General features: G+C 39.5%; 1 protein-coding gene across 1 annotated transcript in view; it reads right to left on the bottom strand.

The window, feature by feature from the left end:
* ARHGEF28 (Rho guanine nucleotide exchange factor 28) overlaps positions 1 to 22,145 on the bottom strand; it is a 110,784-nt gene that overhangs the window by 62,210 nt on the left and 26,429 nt on the right. Inside the window, exon 2 of the mRNA XM_053932468.1 lies at positions 14,090 to 14,150. The gene's annotated coding sequence lies outside the window, so the exon portion shown is untranslated. The remainder of the gene's footprint in view (positions 1 to 14,089; positions 14,151 to 22,145) is intronic.

The following is a 22,145-nucleotide window of genomic DNA, read 5'->3' as shown; positions in this document are numbered from 1 at the left end:
TGAGGCATAACTGAATTACCAAATTCTTCCTAAATGAAAATAATTGCAATCAGCAGAACTTTTTCAGCTGCTGCCATCCCATGCAGCTCCAGGGTGCCAGAGTTGTTCAGTGAGAGCTACACATACATCAAGAAGGAAAAAAAAAAGCCTTGAAAGAGTAAAGAAATAAAAAAAATTGTAAAGAACAGTACATAATCTGGAGAAAAAATACTTTCTTTTTACTTAAAGAATTCCAACTCCATTATCTAAAAAGGCATAAAAAACAGTGAGGTGGACTTTTGATAGAAAGAAAATCCAGCTCACACAAGCTGTTTATAGAGCGACCTTCACAGAAGCAGAAAATGAAAAGGAGGCAGAGCTGTAAAGTAAGAGTCATTTAAAAGAAGATAGCTTTTTCTACCTGGTTTGGATGCCCTCCTTCGAATCCTCATTTTAGGTAAGGAAGGCCAAGAGTAATTAAAAGGTGAATCAGAGTCTGAGTCCATTCTTCTGCTAAATCAACAGAGAGCAAATTCCCAAAGTTGCGCTTTGTTGTTCTCAATAGCAAATCAAGGCTAAGAGTAATGTGGAATAAACGAATGGACGAAGAAGGATCAAATTGCCCACTAAACACAGGGGAGGGAGAAGCTGTAAATGTTTGCCCTCTTCAGGCGTCTAGGCATGTAGACAGATCAGGCTGCAAATATTAAAGCAGAAGTGTAGAGGAATTTCTCATGGAATAAGGGCACGATATCCTTGATGGTATTTCTTTGCAGGAACTGGACAACCCTGGCCTGCAGATTACAGAGATACTTTAGTTACTTTAGAAGTATTTAGGACGTCCTTGAGAAGACAATAATCTTTGTACAAATACAATAGTCAATGCTGGATGCTGAAAACTGTCATATATACTGTATCTATATATATACAATAACCTGATCAGATGCTTGTAGTATAACAGCCAATCAATAAGTGACTTGTATATGTAATTATATTATATTAGCCAATGAATGTTAATTAGCTATTGTATTATGTAAGGCAATAAGGTATAAAATATGAAAAAATTAGACAATAAAGGAGGATGACATCTAGCCATATTGGTTTGAGTGTCATTACTCTGGCTGGTTCTCTGTGGGACCCTCTTCATACAAGCAAGAAGGCTGAAGTATGAGAGCTTCGAGCTGAGCTGCTGCATAGTGGTCCAGAGCTATTTGAAAGGTCATTGTGTGCCAATGAATCATTAACTCACCTTTCCATTTTGATGCAAATGAAAACAATAGGAGCCGGGTAAGGAAAGAGAAAATAGTTCACAAAAGTAAATAAACTATTGCAAAGCTTTGTTTCCATGTTAAAACAAAGGGGGTTAGAAGATCTCAAATTAAGGTCAGGTAAAATGCTGGAACTAAGGAAGCCAAAGATGAACACCAAGCTATGAGGACTAATCAATCTGCTGGGTCTATATCACTCCAGAGCAATACGCCTTCTCTCAGTGTTTATAATTTTGGCAGACCTTGGGATGTTGCAGCTGGAAAAGCAGTGATAACTCACTCAGAATCTGTCACTTCCATCTTTATAGCCCAAATGAGCTTAAAGCTTAAGTGTCATGAAGAAAGATTACACTGTCATTAGATGAGTATTTTTTTCCAATAATATTTAGTCTGCACAGTAATTTCTCCTTCACACAGTCACCAAGTTAGACAGTGAATCATCAGGATTTTGTAGAGCTGGCACCTTTACAGCCCTGTCTAACCTCACTGCAATGCACAATACAGCTAGTGACTAATTTACAACAAATCTTCCATTCTTATACAGTCTCCCTGAACAACTCATAGGCAATTAGTATTCAGTAGGAGCTCATTATCCCTTCCCCCAACATCTTTACACTACAAAAACTTCATTTGTTTTCAAGCAGGCTTATATGTGGCTATACAAGAGCTAATACAAAATAACATGTCCACTGTTTCTTAACCAACTCCAGCAAACATTTCTTTTAGTTACCCCACAATGTATGTGGTTTTGTATTCCACATAAAGGAGGAGAGGGAATGTGGATCAGCTTAAATGTCAGGTTTTGGAAGATGATGACATTTGAGCTTGTTAACATTCCTTACTTCACTTCAATTATTTTTCAGGCTGCTAGGGTCCACAGTGCTACTTCCGTATTATGTTTCAAGTGATTCTTTGATCCACATTTCAGTCAGTGATAACAATGTATTTGTTGAAGGAAGTAATGCAATTCAAATGCAAATTTAATTCAAAACCCATTAGAAAAATATTCATCATATTTTCAGGGATAAAATAATTATACAAGCCCTTCATAAAGTGCACAAATTACATAAAACACTGTTGAAATACATCATCGCTCTGCCCTTCCCTTAACTGAAGTTCTGCCAGCTTTGTTAGGCCTGAAAAGAATAATTCATCCCAGACACTGGAAGCCTTAGACTTTCACTTTAAGTATTAGGCACTCACAGAGATTTTGTTTGATTTATATGTATAATTAACAGCCCCGGGAATAACAACAGACAATGGAAAATACAGGGAGGATATAAATACATACTTTAAGCATCCACTTCAAAATATCTCCACTTCCTGGAATGTCAGGATCAAATTGCACATATAAATCCCCTAGGCATACAGAAATGCAGACACTGATGTACTCCTTCCCACCTGCACACCACCCAGGGCACTCGCCTGCCTCCCACCATGGCCACAGTTTGAGAAATGGATAGGACAGAGCATATCAACGAAAGCCTTCCCAACTACTCCAACAGAGATTTCCTACACAGTAATTTTCCCTACACAAGTGTGCTATCTGGCTCACTGGCTATTTAATGCCAGCCAGAATAAAAGTTTTCATTTCAGACATGCACAAATGGCAGTGTTCCATGGACAAATGGCAGTTAAAATGTAGAGAGCTGTTGTAAAATTTCTCATCTTTCAATTTCATCAATTATTCCTTTGTTCTGTTTTATGAGAAATGGTAACATTTGCTTAATTCTATGATACCTCAATTTGTGAATCTTTTCTGCAAATCTGGCTTTTTTTTCACTTACAGATTCAGCTAAAAGAACTCATTCTCATTGGTCTTTCTGGACTTCTGTTTAGTTCGGGGGGGGTAACTAGAGCTGAACAAAACACTCAACATGATGAAATGAAGCCAATGTATTTAATGGAACTAAAATATTTTACATGCTGAGACATTTACTTTCCTGAATGACCTCTGTACACTGCATAAATGTTTGCACTGACTGCTCAGTTATTGCCTGTCCTCCCTTCCTTAAACAAGCCACATTCATTTAACATTCTAACGCAAATGAGTAATTAAGATTGTTAAATAATTTTTCAACAGCAGCCCTATTACATAATTCTCAGAGAATCCAACAACTAAATTTCTGCAGTGATAAACCCTGATCATGCACTCCTGCTGTTTATAATCTCTTTTTTGTCCAAGTTCTTAGGCTTTTCACCTGCACACTGCAACCTCTCCTGAACAGGATCTTGACAGGAATTTGTCAATCCCAGTTTGAAAGTGCAGATAAATTATCAACCTTAACCCCTACTTTTGAAGGGTTAATTGAATATCACTCACATTACTTGCTCTGTTTGGGTCTTGTGAAAGACTTCTTTTTTCTTATTTGTAAAACTCCTTTATGCAGCCATGAAAGATGTCATGCTGTTCTTTGCCACAAAGAAGGGCTTTGCCCTACAGTCTTTGACTAAAAATATTTTGTTTCTTGCACTTTTTAGGGTGATCCAACCCACTTTTCACCTGCCACTCCTTCCTTCCAAAGTAGTGGCATTTGCAGGCAGCTGCTGCAGAGATCTGGCTGCTTATGAGATAAAAGGTGCTTTTAGCTGGAAAATATTAACCTCTCTTTCCACTGACAAAATATTTTTCATTATCTGTACCTTCACCAAGGTACAGGTGGGAAGATAAAGAACAACTGTGGGGGTTTATGTGTATTATCTAGGGCTAACACTTTTGATAAATAATGTAATGCTTTAAATTTTTTCAACCAATGTTTACCAAAATATGTTCAAAAAATCTAAATGTTTTTCAGAGATAGTACAGTGTATTGTCTATTGTCAGACCATTCCTGTGGTTCATGGCAAGACAGAAGGAAGCAAAGGAATGTCACCACATCCACAGACTCCATGCAAGAGCACTGCTGCCTCCCTGCATGTGCAGTGAACAGCACTATGGTTCCAAGTGGGTGGGCTGCCTCTCCCAAACACTGCTAAACCACAGCTGGCAGTTCTCTCTCTCAGGCAGAGCAGAAGGGGACAACCCTGAGCCACCACCCCCTCCCCAGGTGGAGAAGGGACATATACAGGATGGAAAATGCAGTTAACAACCACAAACAGAGCTGAAGAGGGTCACTTTCAGATGCAGGTAGAACGAGAGCTACCTGAACAAAAGCTCTGCCTGTTCACTTTGCTCTGGGAAGAGTCTCCCTTGGTATCAGCAATTAAATTGATTTCCCCAGCTTGATTGTGTCCCAGGCCCAGCAGAGCCTGCAATCCTTTCCCAAAGTACATCAAAGCATCTGACAAGATAAAATGGTGTAGAAAGGGTTAGGTGATCTTCACCACTGGTCTCTGTGATCCACAGGCACATGACGCTTCCCTAGCTTCTTCACTCCATTGTTCTTATTCATTAGAGCATATCTTCCCACAGAGAGGATCAGACAATGTACCTACACAAACTATCTGCTTTACCCAACATTAGACTTAAAAAGACTCAGCAAATATGAATTAAAGGCAACTAAAAGGAAAACATTACCAACTAGATGCCAGGCACCAAGCACCCTCCAACTGTAACACTTTATTTGCCCACAACAATGATGCAATGGCTATGCAGACTGTGGCTGTCAACGTCCTCATAGGTCTTGAAAGATGGCTTGTCTGTGACAAGCCATTTTACCATTTCTCTTCTCTAGTAAAGACCAGGGTCTTTCTTATGGAAGTCTATACAGGAATAGTTAGAAAAGCTTTGCCACATCACTATTCTCTCCCTCTCCCTTTCCCAAATCATTGATGAACCAATCACTAAAGAACATAGGACCAAGCCCAGATTCTTGAGACCTTAGTTGATAACCTCCTTTACCTGTTCTTATGATCCTCCTTATTGCTAAGTTTCTGATGGGAGATTCAGGCATTTTGTTTAAGGAACTGGCCAATTATTTTCTTATTTTGCAAGCAGAAGTCTCCCACAAGTAACACAGCAGTTTGGGATTTAAATTGTTCAGCAGTGGATTTCAAATGGTCCAGGCAGGCAGCCTCTGTCCATCATCACTACCCAATGTTATGGCAGTATTTGATGGATTCCATCTCCCTCTCCAGCACCCTGTGGCAACCCACCCACACTGCATCATCACTCAGAGGGGATCAGAGCTGGGAAGGGCAGGGGAAGGAAGAACGCAGAGTTTCTTGCACTGCATGCTTTCCTTGCAAACACAACCACAGAACCCCAGGATGGGTCAGGTTGGGAGGGACCACAGTGGTCACCTGGTCCAATCCCACTGCTCAGGCAGAATCATTCCAGAGCACATGGCACAGGATTGAGCACATATGGTGCAGCGAGGGAGACTCCACACCCTCTGGGCAATCTGTTACATTGTACAGTCACCCATACAGTGAAGTCCTTCCTCAAATTCAGGTAGAACTTCCTGTGCATCCGTTTCTGCCCACAGCCTCTTGTCCTATTGCCTGTCACCATTAAGAAGAGCCTGGTCCATCCTCTTGACACCTACCCTTTCATAATTTATACACATTAATGAGGAATATGCCTGCTTTCCATGCTTTCAACCCTGATGAAGCCACAGGTTTCAAGAGGGTGGAGGATCATAACCATTCAGCATCACAGAGCCTCTTCCTCCCACTACAAGTTTAAAGCAGCAGAATTTGCACTCCCAGAAAAGCACAGGCCTGGGTAACTTAGGTATCAAAGCATTCTGACATGAGATTAAATGGCCCTGACCACCAGCCCACAAACCTCCTGCTCTCATGTCCCCCTCATGCTCTGTTCTTCACTCTTCTATTCAAACAGCTGAACTCACCCACATTTGGGACCTCTCTCACTGTACCAAATAGATCTTCTGTAGATCTTTGTAGACAGATAACAGAAATAATAATGAAAAATAGAAGATAACCATACAGTACTAGAAATTTGGGTCAGTTTTTCATTTACCTATTTGTGCAATTTTTGGACACTAGCCTGGAAAGGACCACAGAACAGCTGCTGTCTTCACAGACACTCTATTGAGAGCAGCAGAGCACCCTATCCATCTCCAAAAGCACTCTTTTAAGACATACAGCAAGTCTATTAAACATTCAGCAATCATGGCAGGCTGCAGGAAAAACAGAGGCAATTTGTGTGCACTGCTTTCTGGATTGCTTTAAGCTCGACTGCCAGTCCAAGAGTTTTCATGCTTAATTGCATTTACTTCCAAATGGTTCTTCTTTATCATTCCCAGACAAGGCATATGGAATCACTGTGTTGCAGCAAATCATCCAGACTGAGGGAAGACCATGCTATCTAAATTTCTATTGACTTTCTTACTATTCCCCAGCAGATACATTTCTAATTGTAATGTGAATTACTAAATTAATTGTTACGGGTGCTTTTCTAATGCTTTCTTTGAAAGCAGGGTGACACCTACACTTAGAACAAGAATAACCTATAACAAGAATAACACTGTTACAAATTATAAAAATATGATGTTTGTGATAGTCAATGAATGATGCATTCGCCTACAGAGAGGTCTTAGCCATAGGTACCTCTTTTGAAAAGCAGCTGTTTGTAAGCAGTGGTACTTCAGGCTTGTTTCGCTGATAAACTAAAAATCAGTGTACCTTCACAATTTTAAAAGAAACAGCTTTGCACAAACTGTACTAGGACTCCAAGATCCTTGGAAAACACTGACCAGACTGGGATAGAGAAGGGCTCAATATTTTTACAAAACTTAGGCAAGAACAGGACCTGTGCCTAATACTGACTCAATGTAGCCCCAAAGAGCCCATGGACACACACACTGCCTCACCTTGGGTTTTGTGTCAAACTCACCATGTTGCCCACTTCACTCATGCGCTGTTAGGATTTCACAGCATTCCTCCAACCAGACTTTTCTGATGTCTGCTTCATGACTGATGGCAGGTATTTACTTTTTTTTTCCTTTTTATAAAACACCAAGATCAGTCTAGGGTAGCAAGCAAGATCAGTTTAGGATAAGAAGCTCATTAATATTACTTTCACATGGCCACGGTCAGTATGCCCTGACTCTTGAAACAACCAGTAAGCAAAACACATATAGAGATAATTTGTCTAAATTATCTCCTTGTCCAGTATCTATTCAGATCAAAAGACTAGCTGGGAAACACAGAACAAATGTGGGTGGAAAGCCCATCACTTTTTTATTCAGTATCCTGATGAAAAGCTCCCCGATGAAAATAAGATATTATTTGCAAAAGCACAAGGACTAAGGGATTAGCCTTCCTTGTTTCAGCTCTGTGGAGGCCTGTGAGAGCAGGAACAGGGAGCATGCGTATTGCCTCATGTGAAAGCAAACCGAAGTTTGACTTGGACCTCGCTTCTACTGAAGTTGTGCCAATGACTTGGTTACTGAGTCTACACTCACACTGGCAGACTGTGATGCCAAAAAGTTCACCAAAGACCCACCTCACTAAAAATCCAATTTTCTATGTTTCAGGGAAGACTTCAAAGGAAGGCTGTCTCTTGAGGAGGAAGAGAGCTGAGAAATGTTTTCTTGTGTGCACTCTCAAGACTACAACTGTTTAATTCACAATATATTTTTGGGTTATATTTCACATTCACAGAGTAACTTGACATTAGATACATCCCAGATTGCTCATTTATGTTAGCATGAAAAGTAACTGGGCAGAAGACTGACCAAAAAAAAAGGTAATTTAAACATCAATTTTTAAACAGCGCCTTTATGGAGGGTTATTTTGTCAAGCAAATTTGTTTGGGATTTTAGGCAGAGGAATAAAACAAGTTCTGGGAAGCCAGAAACCATATGTTTGCAGCTTGTTGATTTTTCTTTCTTCTTTCTTCTTTTTGAGGTTAACTTGAATTATAATGCCTTAGAAGATCAAGAGGGGAGGAAACTCCAAGCAACAAGAACAAGCTTCTTTCAATGCCTAATGCTGCTTCTTCCAGATTTCTCCCTAGCTTTTTAATTAAACATTTTATTATTTATCATTTATTAAGCATAAATGGAACATTTTCCCAGGAAAATGTGACTTCCTGCATCTTCTGCAGCTCTTAACTATTCTGCAGTTTTCAATACTGCATTTTTATAGACACTCCAAACAAATGTGAATATTTTTGTCTACTGAAATAAGTTATTGTCATGTTTAAATGTTGTTTAAAGGTTGTTGCTGGCAGTATTGTGACAGACCAACCCCAAGGTACGTCTCTAGTGCAAGGAGCTATGCAAAGATTCTGCGAAGTGGAAGAAGCAGCACAAAGATGTCCAAGCTTCAGCCCAAAATCCCAGACTGCAGTTGTCACCATCATTAGCTGCAGTGGTAACTGTGCAATTTTCTCCAGTTGTTGTTTCTCACTGCAACTTTCAAATGATTTACCTTTAGACTAAAATCTAGGGGTTTAAATCTTCCTTTACCACAAACTGAACTTCTTTGGCACAACCAGTCTGAGTATTTGCGTATCTCAAATCATCCAAGTACTGTAGTGCCTCTTTATCACCATGCTCTCTACAGTTCTTTCTTTCAGGAAAAAAATGAGTTGCAGAGAAAAGATAAGTGATATGCCCAAAGTCTTGTTAGATATCTGTTAAGGAGAGAAACTGAAGCAGGTCCTGGACTAGAAATGCTATTCTGGATCACTCCACCCCTCTCAAAGCAAAGATAAAGCAAAGATAGGATGGAAAGCTGCCAAAAGAATATAAAAATTACCACAAACAGAAAAGATCTGCACAGCCTGAATCAGAGGATTCCTGTAACTGTCTCAAATAGGCAACACTTAACACACTAACTTTCACTCTTACTTATCAGTAGCCATAAAATTATTTCCTATAGTTCCAATGTCAAAACAGGCACATTTGACTTCAAACAGTTCCAAATGCAAACATTCTGCCCCAAAAATCCCAGAAGGGAAAAAAAAAAAAAAAAAAAAAAACCAAATATATGAGCACAGTAAGTACAAAAAATAATAATTTTACAGACATAACAAAAACTGCACAAAGGTAGAATTCCAGACAGCAGGAGTTTTTCTATCTGCTTTTTTCTATCTTGAAAGAAAAAAAATTACCACTTTTAAGTCTTACCCAGCACGGTGAGGAAATCTAATCAAAGAAAAGAACAAAACAGCAACACTGAAAGCAGATTTTTCTGCATATTTCAGTATAGGTCTACTGGTATATTGAAAAGATCATTATGGCAATTATGTTCTGTTCCTTAAACTGATCTGTAGTTAAATGGGGATTTCTGTGGAATCATGAAAATCAAAGGGCAGACTCTACTAAAAATATTTTGTAGATACCTAGTCACACAGTGAACTGCCAAAAAATTTGGCATCAGTAATTTTATCTCTGGCAAAACTTGGCTTCCAGGAGTTTTTCATCACTGACAGAGCAAACAGAATAAAAGAGACAGACACCACTAGGTTGCTGGTAATATAAGGAGGAGATCATGGAAATTATTTTAAAAAATTATCATCATCATCCCTTCCTGAAGTCTGGGGGGGGGAGGAAAGCTGCAGTTCCTTGCAAGAAAAACTGGGCATTTGGTTCTCTTTTCTTAATGGAAAATAGAAAATTTTGCAGCTTTATAAATGGCCCTGTGAACATTATCTTTCCCACCAGCTATGAAGAACAAAAAGGAACTATAAATATGCAAAAACCCATGCCCTGCTCACACTGTTACATGCCCAGCAGTAACAGCATACAGCTGTCACCTCCTAGACTTTTCCCAAAATGTACAGGGCTGCGGATTCTGAGGATGACAATAAAACACGTGCATAATATTGAAAGGGAGAAAATCTTTTTTTTTTTTTCTTTTTTTTTTGTTGCTTTCCATTTATTTCTTTTATTCATTCTTCCCAAGAGATACTGATTTTCTCTCAATATTTCCAGCACATTTACCTTAAATAAAAAAAAAAAGAATGCATGGGTGGGGGAGGTTTAGGGTTTTATTTAGCAGTTTTTTCTTTTGTAAACATAAACCAGATCTCTAACAATTTCCAAAGGAGACAGAAAGAGGGGAAAGAACACCAGCAGGTATGACTAGCACTGGAGTGTCTCCCTACAGCCTCCTGTTAAGCATGGTCTAGCATCCTGTTGTGCCCTTCTCCTACTTCTCCATTCTTAAATAGTGCAAATCCAAAACTCATCATCTTCTTGGCTTCTTATTGGCCCATCACACTCCCTGGATTGATATCCCTGAGGCTTTTCAGAGATCCTGAAGGATGAGAAACATTTAACACAAAAAATCTGAACTACAATTCTCAAAACCAAACTACAAGACTCAATACTAGACCTGGTACCTAAGGTAGCCAGGTCCCAATCCAAAGATGAAGAAAACAGGGAGCAAGGAGAGTGGTGCCCTTTTAGCATCCTATCAAATGTTGAAAGCACTTCTGCAAAGGCACTTCCCAAACTTTGTAAGGACTGGGGCATGGACTCACTGCTGGCCACACTGTGGGCTGTCCTTGCCCATCTCTGGGTTGTGCACTCAAGTTGGCCGAAGCACTCATCCCATAGACATCACTGGGATTTTGGCATTGACCTCAGCAGTGCCTGAAAGGCTTCCTGTGAGCTCTCTGTATGAGATCTGATGGGGCTGAATTGCAGGCTAGGGAATGAGTGGGCTGTTGGGTGTGCAATAAAAAGTGGAAGTGGGGAAGGATGAAGAAGGATGGAAATAGACTTTGGTGAGAAAGAGCCATAATGATCAACATGCCTGAAAGGGATGTCTGAGGAAGAACAAAAACAGCAGGAACAGGAGAGATGTAGGAATGTGCCCCCTGTTGACGGAGTGAACAATTACCTTTTGTCTCCTTAAAAAGGAAAAAAGCCCAGAAGCTTTTCTCCTCAATTTGGTTAAAAGACACCTCATAGGACCTTGGGGACTTCACCTCAAACTTAAGGATAGACAATTGGACAGAAGCCAAAAAGTCCCGCCTAAGCAATTCACTAGAAAAAGAAGTGAACAAAAGAAGTAATCGCTTCTGTGAAGTGTTTTAGCAGGAGCAAGAACCTCTTGCCCTTTCTCAGTTTTTCTCTGTAAAGAGCTTTGTTATTTTGCCTTTTATTAAAACTTTTCTGTTTCCAACACTGTCACAGAAGCCATCCTGCTACTTTTATGCCATCTGAGGTAGCTGAGCTATCTTGGGTGTGGTACTTAATCCCTGAGAGCTTATGAGACCTGGCTCAATAAGTATCAGAGAGCCCTTCCAGTAGCCACTGCTACTTCAAAGGTTCCTTCCAATGAAAACCATTCCATGACAACATTGATTTTTTTGTGGAGATTTCTAAAGCAAGAATCACATAGGAAAAGAAGTGAGAAACAGACGTGGGGGACTTTGTACCCCCATTCAAAGAGCACTCGCATTCTCACTCTCACAAGTACTCTTTGATTTGTACATCCAGCTACTAGTGAGATTCCAGAGTTTGCTTGTTTCTATTTATTCTTTTTCATTCAATCCCCTTTAGCTGTTTCCCTCTCCTCCACTGACAACTGTTTGAATTTTTCTTCTTATCCTCCACTGTGTGCTTTTTCTGCCAAAACCACTGTAATTTAACAGCACTGCCAAGCAAACTTTTTTCTTTTTTAGAATATTTTAAAACAATTCACGGTAAGAAAACCATGATATTTAGCAATACGGTTAAATGAGTCAGGTTAGAACATATGCTGATTTTTACATTGAAATAAACCAGTAAATACAGCTTCGGTAAACTTAAAAATTTCTGGCTGTCACCAAAGTCTATTTCCATCCTTCTTCATCCTTCCCCACTTCCACTTTTTATTGCACACCAAACAGCCCACTCATTCCCTAGCCTGCAATTCAGCCCCATCAGATCTCATACAGAGAGCTCACAGGAAGCCTTTCAGGCACTGCTGAGGTCAATGCCAAAATCCCAGTGATGTCTATGGGATGAGTGCTTCGGCCAACTTGAGTGCACAACCCAGAGATGGGCAAGGACAGCCCACAGTGTGGCCAGCAGTGAGTCCATGCCCCAGTCCTTACATAGGGCAGTCAAACTCTCAGTTAAAGAAACTTCTGAAATGAGTAGAAATTATTTCATTGCAGTTTTTCCAGAAACAAGTCTAAAGTAATTAAGATATAGGGGGGCAACAGAGGGTTGGTTCTTTCTCATATAGGTGTTACAAGAAGGAAGTTTTTTTTTGGTTTTTTGGTTTTTTGGAGTTTTTTTGGGTTTTTTAGTTTAATACAAGATGATCCTGTGCTCAGGACACACTTCACATACATACATGTATGAACACATATATGTATATCTACACATAATAATTTTACTTTATATGCAAAGAATATGCCTAAGAAAATTTATTTAAATCAAATTTTAAGCACCTAAAACTTGTCCAAATCATATGCAAATTCACCACTCTTCTTACATTCTTAGCTCCTCTACAAATCTGCACTACCACTCCTAATAGTATGAACCATGGCCAAAGTCACTTGCTTGTTCCTCCAAGAGGACTCAGGATCTAATGCATCTGCCTAACCAAGAATCAGAGAATGAGCACGTCTGAAGCCAGAGGGCCTGGCTTCTGTTTCAGCTGTCACAAGCAATTCTGTGCAAATGATGCCTTAGAAGGAAAAAGCATTTCAGGAGTAAGAAAAAGAAATATCAGCTATCATTTTAGGGTAGAGAACTTCTACTTTGTCAGCTTCTAAATTATTTTATGTTCTGTCCAAATGGTATAACTGGGACAAAGACCAGAGCAAATGTGGCTTTCATATTAACAAACCATAATCACTCTCCAGTGGCTCCACACACTCCTACACTGAGATACAGTCCAATACTTTTGTCTTGCTTGACAAAACAGATTTGAACACATGGGCACTAACATCCCACATACCTTGCATTTCTGAGCAAGGCAAAGAGTGGTACGGTGTCCTACTACAGTACCACTACAGTTAGAATGACTGTGATTATTAGGGGGTTTGCTACTAGTCCCAATTCCCTTATGGTGCTCTCGTATTCCCTCTATGGGACAGTGAGAAAATCATCATCATCAAATAGTTGAAGTACAGGTATTTGGCATAACAGTAACTAAAACAATAGAGGACTAGATGTGATTTACTGAGAGGCAATAAAAAAATCTGCCAGCTTCTTATCTTAGGACTGTCTCTGAGTTTATGTCAGCTCATTTCCCTCTAACATATATCCCCTCTATGCATGCACATCTGTCCCCTTCCTTTCTGCACACACAAAGTGAATCTTCACTTTGCAGCACCAAAATCTGCACACAGAATGCCTCCATTTGGGCTGCTCTTTCTGAGCTCAGCACTGGACCACAGGCCAGTGATGTCAGATTGGCAGTCTCTGCCCAGCACAGCAGCTCCCACTTGCACAGTTTAGTTACACATTATATTTTCCAACTTGCTGTGCTTTTCACAAGCCCATGTTTGCATATTGCTCTTGTAGCTTTCCACAGTGCTTGAAAACACCTTTCCAGTGGAGTTTCAGTCTCTAAATGTGCTGTCTAGCATAGTTGGCTATATTATCCTACCAGGCCCACAACTCACTGTGTCATTTAAACATTTCTATAGACTTCATTTCACCTTCAGTCACATATATGGCTTCAGTTACATATGTTTGCTCTATCAGATATTATTTTCAGGGTGGTTGTTCCTACAACACCTAACACATTACTGAAAAGTCCTGATATCACTGGATACTATTGGATACACCATCTATGTATGCTAGAGACAAAAGAGGTTCCCTCTTCGACATAGATACACAACTGGCTGATCTTTCAGCAGGTTAACTCTGCAATGTCAATTACCTTCACCTCTTTTAAAGAAACTCTCTTGTGTGTAACTGACATGACATTACCTATCAGCAGCTTTCGGGAAGTAAAAATTTTTAATTCTTTCTTACCTATGGCCTACAAGACACAATCTTCATTTTCTTTAGAAGGAACGCCAGAGTTTCCCAAAAGCTAGAAACAAAAAAAAATGAGCTGTATTTCTGAAGATAAACACTGGACTGTATTTATGCTTAGTTGCAAACTATGCTATAGGCTTTCAGAATTCAGTTCAAACATTATCAAGCAGCAGCCACTTCATTTTAGCCATTCTCATAAATGCAATTGAGATGGCATGCTACTTCCATATGCAAATGAACCCTAAGGACTCAAATCCTAACCATAATCAAAGAAGAGACCAAATCATATCTTACTTCCCATACATATTTCAATTTTCAGCCTCTTACAAAGTTTAATTGTGCTCTGACAAGCCAATATACAGTGCTATGGAGAAAACAGCAATATTTTCTAAGATTAGAAATATTTCTAATGCTTGAGCTGTTCACACCTGTAGAAATGTCACAGTTCAGTTAATTCATTAAAGATTCATTATAGCCTTTCTGCTAGATCAAAACAAGAGCCAATCGGTATGGGACCAGAATCTTTTCCCCCCAGCAAGAATCATGAGCTGCAACACTCTGCTCCAACACGCACTTTCAGTATAGACTCCAAAATGTGTGCATACTGCAGATTTAATTCTGAGATGTCACAGATTACACCACCAACATGTGAATTCCAAACAAATCTTCCTCAATCTTCCTCACAGCTGGCAATAAAAATTTAAAAAACCCAAGCAACCAAATAAAAAAAGCCTAAATAGTCACCACATTTATAAAAATTACCTAACATGTCAGCTCAGCAATATTCCACTACATTCAAATGTTATTAAAAGAACCCAAAACAAACAGTAGTCATTTGGTATTGATATCACTTTTACCAGATTGACCTGGTTTGATCAGATTTTGTTTCTCTCAACCTAAATTACTATTTTAGCTCCATACCCACTGAGGTACTAATCATGCTCCTGTTTTAAAGGCGTTTAAGAAATACCAAGACAAAGATTTTGCAGTTTTGTAAACAAATACATACAAATAAAAAGCAGAATATAAGACTAGAGATCAAATACAACTGACAGAAATACAGTTGTAATGGCACTTCTCACATATTTTGGTCTCTCCCAAAAGCTGTTTAGATACCTCCAAGTAGATGACAATGGGAACATGCAGTATTTTTTTTCATCAAGCATTATTCCCATTTACATCCTGTTGAAGACTCAGTTACCAACAAGGTCTCCCTCAGAGACTAACTCCTCAGATGTAATGAACCATGCTGTCTCAAGGATGAAACTTATGTTAGATGTAAGTCTGGTACTGACCCCAAACTGGCAGCTTCAAGCTCCCAAAAGGCACTAAGCTTCATCATAAATACAAGAGCTTTCTGGTCCAAAAGCAGAGCTTGCTTCTGCAACCCAGCATTCCAACCCACAACTACATAACAGGTTCTTTCAAATAATTATCATCTACACACATAACTACTCCTGCAGCATAGAAATAGCAGGAAGTGTTGCCTGACAGGCTAGAATTTATTTCTTAGCTCAGATAGGCACGCAGAGGTTTCTGCTTCTCAGCCGAAATAAAGCTTAGCTATTGGTAAAAGGCGAAATCTGTACCTTCATATCATCCTGGGACAACTCATCAGAAGCCAAGCTCACAGGACCTGCAAGAGCAAAGACTGCTGTCTTTAATAACAAGGAAATTCAGCCTGGGTCTGCTTTGGTTTCTGCTGCTGGTTTCTCTCCTTTTTCAGATAGGAAAGAGACACAAGATGCAGGCAGGCAAGCAGAACAATGGACATGGGCAGCCCATGAATCTCCCCGCAGCAGTGATCCTGTGGGCAGCATGCAAGCTGGATGCACAAGTGCTGTGTTGTTGTCACAGTTATGTTTGGGCTGATTAACGCCCACACACTCAGAAAATCAACAGCTCAAGGACTGTGCCTCACACCAATGCCACAGAGCAGCTGAACTCCGCTTTTCTTCTGCAAGGATGTCATGCATTTTCTAAAATTAGACTTTGCATTTTTAACCCAAGAAGTAAAAAAAATCTTCACTTCACTGTTGCTCTTTTTTTTGTTTGTTTGGGTTTTGGTTTATATTTTCTTCCAAGAGATGTGGAGAAGGACACAGCAATACCAAAAAAAACCACCAAAAAAACTACCTCCCACACTATTCAAGTTCTGCCCAAATGCAGCCTGAAGGATTACTGTGAAACAGCAAAGAAGAGTAACTTGGATGCAGGTATGTAAATAAACACAAGCATCATTCATGCTTCCAGGAACATTATTGTTTAGTAAACATATTTTAAAATAAAATTAAACTGAAATTATATAGACAGAGTCATCATGGTAAATATGCTTCATTTTATACTGAATCTTTCAATTCTAGGTTCATATGTGTTCTCAGATACCCTCTTCATTTCTCCAGCTCCAGGAAACAGTTAAACTAAGTATGCTTCAGCAGGCAGTATAGGGTGCCTTCAGGTATGTGGAGTTTGGGAACTTTTACTGGCTTTGAACAAAGTATACACTCAAGGTCTAAAAAAAAAGTTTTATCAATGCATCTTGGGGACAAAACAATTTAAAGACAGCTGCCTGTTACCTAAATCACATAATCTGACAGGCAGGTCTCTTGGACATGAAATTCTGGCATACAGTTATGTGCCCATTGCAACATCTTGTCCCTGACTTCAGCAGGGCCCCTGGACATTGGCAGGAGTTAGGACTGACTGCTGATCAGTACCACAGTCATTCATTTTAAATTAATCCACCCTCCTTAATTAAATCCTGCAGCACTCATGTATATATCTCCCCTTGCATTCTAATACAGCACAACCACAGAGCACAAAAACCCTGGTGCTGTCAAACTAAAGATTCCAGACACCACCATTCAGCTAGTAGGAACATACTATTTCTTCTGTAACTGTACGTGCACAATCTTCTCTTCCATGAGAAGATTTTTTTTCAGTATTGACATGCACTTGGCATTATTATTATTCAGTTCCACAATTATCAGAAATAAAAAAGCCATTTTCTCTAGACAGTATATATACTCTAGACAGTATATATACTGTAGCAGCAATTGGCTTATGTTCTAGGACCCACCGCATGACTCAGAATGACATCAGCCCATTGTGAGATGCTCTGCCCAGGGAGGAGGAGCTAAGCATCCCCACCTAGATATATTCTGGGGTTTTGGACAGAGCAGGTAGCCTTTCCACAGGTTCCCAAGAAGACACAGTTGGGGTTTCCCACTGGACCAACTACACGTTTCTACAGGACCACTGCTCCAACAGAACCACATCTGCCAGTCCAGGAGGACTGCAGCCACTCCAATTTGGACTACTACCAACACACTGGCCAAAGGGGTGTCAAGGTGTATTCTGACTTTGTCAGTGGGTTTCCTTTTGTATCATTGCATGTATTTTGCTTCTTTTCCCTTTTCCCAATAAATTGTATTTCTGACTTGGAGTCTCTCACTGGTTTTACTTTCAAACCAGAACACATGCTTTTCCAGGTGTTGAAATGTTTTGTTTTTTTAAATATGCAAAGTAACTCTGATGCATGAAGGCACAAAAGTATACAGCTTCCATTGAAAACACATATAGCGAGATCTGCCTATGCCAAATAACTCTGCTGCTTATCAGAGTCCAAAATGAGAGCAGATGTTCTGAACCAGAGATTCTCATGCTCTCTCTCTGGGCTGTGAATACCCATTGATGTTTGCATTCTGCTTGTGCAAGTCAGATGAAGTTAAGCTGCTTTTTTGTGAAAAATATGAAAGTAATCATCACCTACAAGTCACACTGGTCAAGTGACTGCCACATATCATGCTGCCAGTGAAAGCCATTCACTTTGTATCCCCAAGGAGCAGCATAAAGGCCACCCTGATCAGAGTACAGTACTCTGGTGAACCCCCAGAGTAAATGCATTTTCACACTTTATCACCAAGGTCATTCACAAAACCCATATAATAAATTCTCACTTGTACTTACAATTACAGATATGTAGCTTGAAACTGCTAAGAACTACTTATTTCTCTGCAAATTTAACTCCTAATGGCAGAATACTTGTTGCCTGAAGATGGACAGAAAAGCTGGGTATAAACCTATTTTTTCAGCACTAGTAATGGCAGCATACACATTTAAATTCATGACTGTGTCCCTGTTTCACCCATTCACTTGAAGTTACTAGCTGATGTCCCTCAAACTAGTCCACATCCTTTCTCTGCACCAGGTCCTGGTCTGATCCTGTCACCAGTTCATGCAGGTGCTCAGATTTCTGCTGCCCTCAAGTAAGGTTGTCTCTAGCAGATACTGAAGAGCAAGACCGAGCCTCTCACAGAGCTCTAAATTTTCAGCTTGTTGCTTTATCCAAACATACAATGCCAGCCACATAAACAAATGAACAACCAATAAAAACTTCTAATTCATTCCTAAGAATCAGATAAAAAAAGTCCCCAAGTCTCATACTTCTGATGCTGAAGAATGATACTTTTTTGTGATTTTCTCTCCAGCTCTAAGACATGCTCAGTCTGAGGTACACAGGGAGGTATTTTGGTAATGAAAGAGCATTCTCATCTGCAAGCCCAGTCTCACAATCCTTGCAGAGGTAAACTGCTCACCAAAATAGTGAACAGCTAATGGAATCAAATGAGGATTTTGCCACATTAAGAAGTTTAGGCTGGATCCCAGAACTATCCATACAAATCATTTCTCTGCTCCTACCTTTATTAACATTAGGCTTCACTGGAATTTGCAGGAGAGTTCATTCAGTTAAACACTGCCCTCTCCTGGAACCACCTGACATCTTTCTAGCCCTTAAGGCTTTTCCAGTCACTATAAACGTAATAATATTTTGTGAACAGTTTCAGTCTAACATTGGAAAACCGATGCTCTGTAGGGACTATAATGATTTACAAAACTCATTTAATGTATGATTTACCTATACCACTGTTCTCTACTAACAGGTCTCTAAAACCATACGAAACATGATCTTTCTGAATAAATAATCTGTGCCAACTTTCTAGAGCTTTGAAAGATTGCCACATTATGGAATAAAAACATTGTAACTTCTACAGAGCGTGCTGTACTGCAGGGTATTTTTGGACCTTCCACTGTCTCAGCTTCATTTGAATTAATACTCTATTAAAAAAATCAAAATTACAGTAACTGTATTTGATGCCCCTGACATTTATCTGAAAACTCAAGAACAATATAGAAGATTGATGAACACTTATGTTATGAGCAATACTAAATGACTGAGAGAAATTCCACAAGGAATATTTTATTGGCTACCTTCCAGAGGAAACTGACAGCAATCCCTCAAGAGGAAAACCAATAAAATATTTTTAACTACAGAGAGAAATCACCTCTTGCTTACAATACATGAAAGTTCTAAAGGAACAGATCTACAATTTGCACTTCACTGCTTACAAGCTTCTTCTCTATGAGAAAAGCAGCACAACAGCTTTGCGCAACAGCTCTATTCAGAATTCTAGTTTACATTAAAAGCATCCCTGTAAAGCAAGCAATTTTGAAGGATAAGTAATACAAAGAGAATAAACTAGGACTAAACGCTAACTACATGATAGACGCAGTCTGGAAGCCGGGCGACACTCCCCTCCCCATGTCTGTAGCCCCTGGCCAGGCTGCTCCCTCACTCAGATACACACCAGCTACATCACTCCTGCTCAAAAGGAAGAGGGGGCTGGGATTAGAAATTACTCTCAGAAATTAAAAACAAAGTGAGAGGAAGAAAGAATGGATTCTTTTTTGTCCTTTCATCTACTACTCTGCTTGCTTCTAGTCTTTCCCTCTAGTAGACTGCCTGCGTATTTGCCAACTACCAAGAGCTGCAAACAGAGAAAAGACATGGTAACCTGAACACAAAAGAAAAAGCCAGGGATGACCATGGGCTGAATATTCCAGCCAGACTCATTCAAAAGCCATGAAGCCCCACCTCAGTGGGGCAAGCTGCATTTTTCTCTGCTCATCTCTTGCTGTGCTAGGCAGTTTCCCACTTGAATACCTGTCAGGCAGAAAAAGTCAAAAGAAAGTTGGGGAACTATCAAATCTGTACATCACCAGGCAAAAAAAATTACTTAGATGATCATAAACTATCTTAGTCATTTTGGATTATTATCCTGGCTTGCCCTTTCTGGTTTCTTTCATTACCCTACACATTTCAACTGTGCCCATCAGTCCCCAGATCTCCCTTCCTCTCACAGAGGACCTCTGCCCTGCACTGGCTGTGCTGCCTGCAGCAGCTCAGACAGACTCATGGATCACCCTCTCCTGCTGTCTAGGTCTCCACTGGAGGTGCACAATGAACCAACCACATCATCCCACTGGCAGGCACCCCTACCACACAGCAATCTCTGCCCCAAGAAGGTCACACAGAATTTAAGCAATTCCACATTCTTTTTCAGCAATTTCAACTATCTCTCCCATCTCTGTTGCCTAGAGTGGCCACAGGGTTTCCACTTTCTAAACTGCTGAATGAAGGCATGGCTCCCATACAAGTGACTTTAGCTTACTGACATCTTGTTTTAACTTTTCCATTACTTCCTTAGTTTTTAAGGAATTGAACAGGAATTGAAAGAACCGACACAGCAGAGAGCGAAAAATATACTTTAGAAAGATTAATGCTTTTCTTGCATGAATAGATGTGCTGCTGTCTGAGGCAATCATCTCACACAAATCCAACACTACATGCCACCATAACTGAGACAAAGCTCCCTTTCTTCAGTTCATGGCTTTCTGACTCAAGCATAAAGTAGCGATGTGGTCATTTATACAGTCTCAAGACACACAGCCTTAGTCTACTGTAGAGTAAATTAATATCCCAGGACAGCAGTAAACTCGACCTCTATTTTAAAAAAACCATGTACTGTGAAATCTCTAATACCTACCAAAAATCTATAATTGCCTCTCAATGCTTTGAATACAACTGAAGAGCTCAAAATTCTTGTTTGCAACAGAAGTAAAATTGATTTTACCTTTCCTTTTGGACATAATACATATTCTCAACACAATAACTTGCGTATAAGAAATTAACTTAACCATGTGATCTTCCCAATTATTCTGATCTATTCCTGTTTGATTGAAAGTGCTGCAGCACTGATGCTAAGCAGGAGGGGAGTAAGGTCCCCACAACAGAACCTAGACTGCTGCAACTAGAAGAATGGCAAAAGGGCAGGGCAATCCAGGGCAGTAGGCTTTTTCCTGAAAATACCAAATGCAGAATTTTCTAGCTTTTCAGGGTCTTTGTCTTTCAGAATACCTAACATGCCACACTTTCTTTTTCCATTTCAAAACCCAAATGAAAAACAATGACTTTGTGAGTGCAAGAAAAAGGCAATCATATAAATAACAATGCATTCTTGATTGTAGTTTTGGTTTTCCTTTTGAGTTCATTATTGTTAATGGAAAAGCCACACACAAATTGCAGGGATTCTGCAGGCTACAGAGAGTAACTTTTTTGTATTGAAACAAATCAAAATCTCAAGAATGTAGTTACATAAGATTATACATAAAGACTATACACTATGCTGCACCTTAAGTTTCTACATTAAACATAACATATAAATAATTTTCTAAGTTTAAAAAAATGCAGTATGAAATAAAGGTAATAAAAGGAAAATCAGTGTACAAATGAGGAAACCCAAAGCTAAGAATGGAAAAGAAAAGCTGAATTTCAACACCAGAAAAAAAGCCAACTTTTAGTGTATTTTTAGCTCACTAGTTTTATGTATGTTGTATAGTCTTAATCTAAAAATACAGGTAAGCATCTGCATTGCTATTAAAGAATTCATACGTTCAAGCATTCTCTTATTTTCTTGAATCAAGAGATGTCCTGAAGGATATGACAACGGTGCTTCAGACATTTTACATTAAAATAAGAAAAACTAAACACTGTAGGAAAAGTCTGTACTCTGTATTTCTGTTGTAAATAATAGACCAGGGTTGGCTCTTGATAAAGGCTCCCAGGCATTACACTACCGGAAGAATGGAACTAAATTAAATATTTCAAAATACAAACATGAATACAATGGAAATGCAATTGAAGACACAG

The sequence above is a fragment of the Vidua chalybeata genome, chromosome Z (genome assembly GCF_026979565.1).
Source record: "Vidua chalybeata isolate OUT-0048 chromosome Z, bVidCha1 merged haplotype, whole genome shotgun sequence".
Lineage (NCBI taxonomy): Eukaryota > Metazoa > Chordata > Aves > Passeriformes > Viduidae > Vidua > Vidua chalybeata.
Note: the sequence above shows the minus strand (reverse complement) of the source record. Positions and strands in the feature narration are given on the sequence as shown.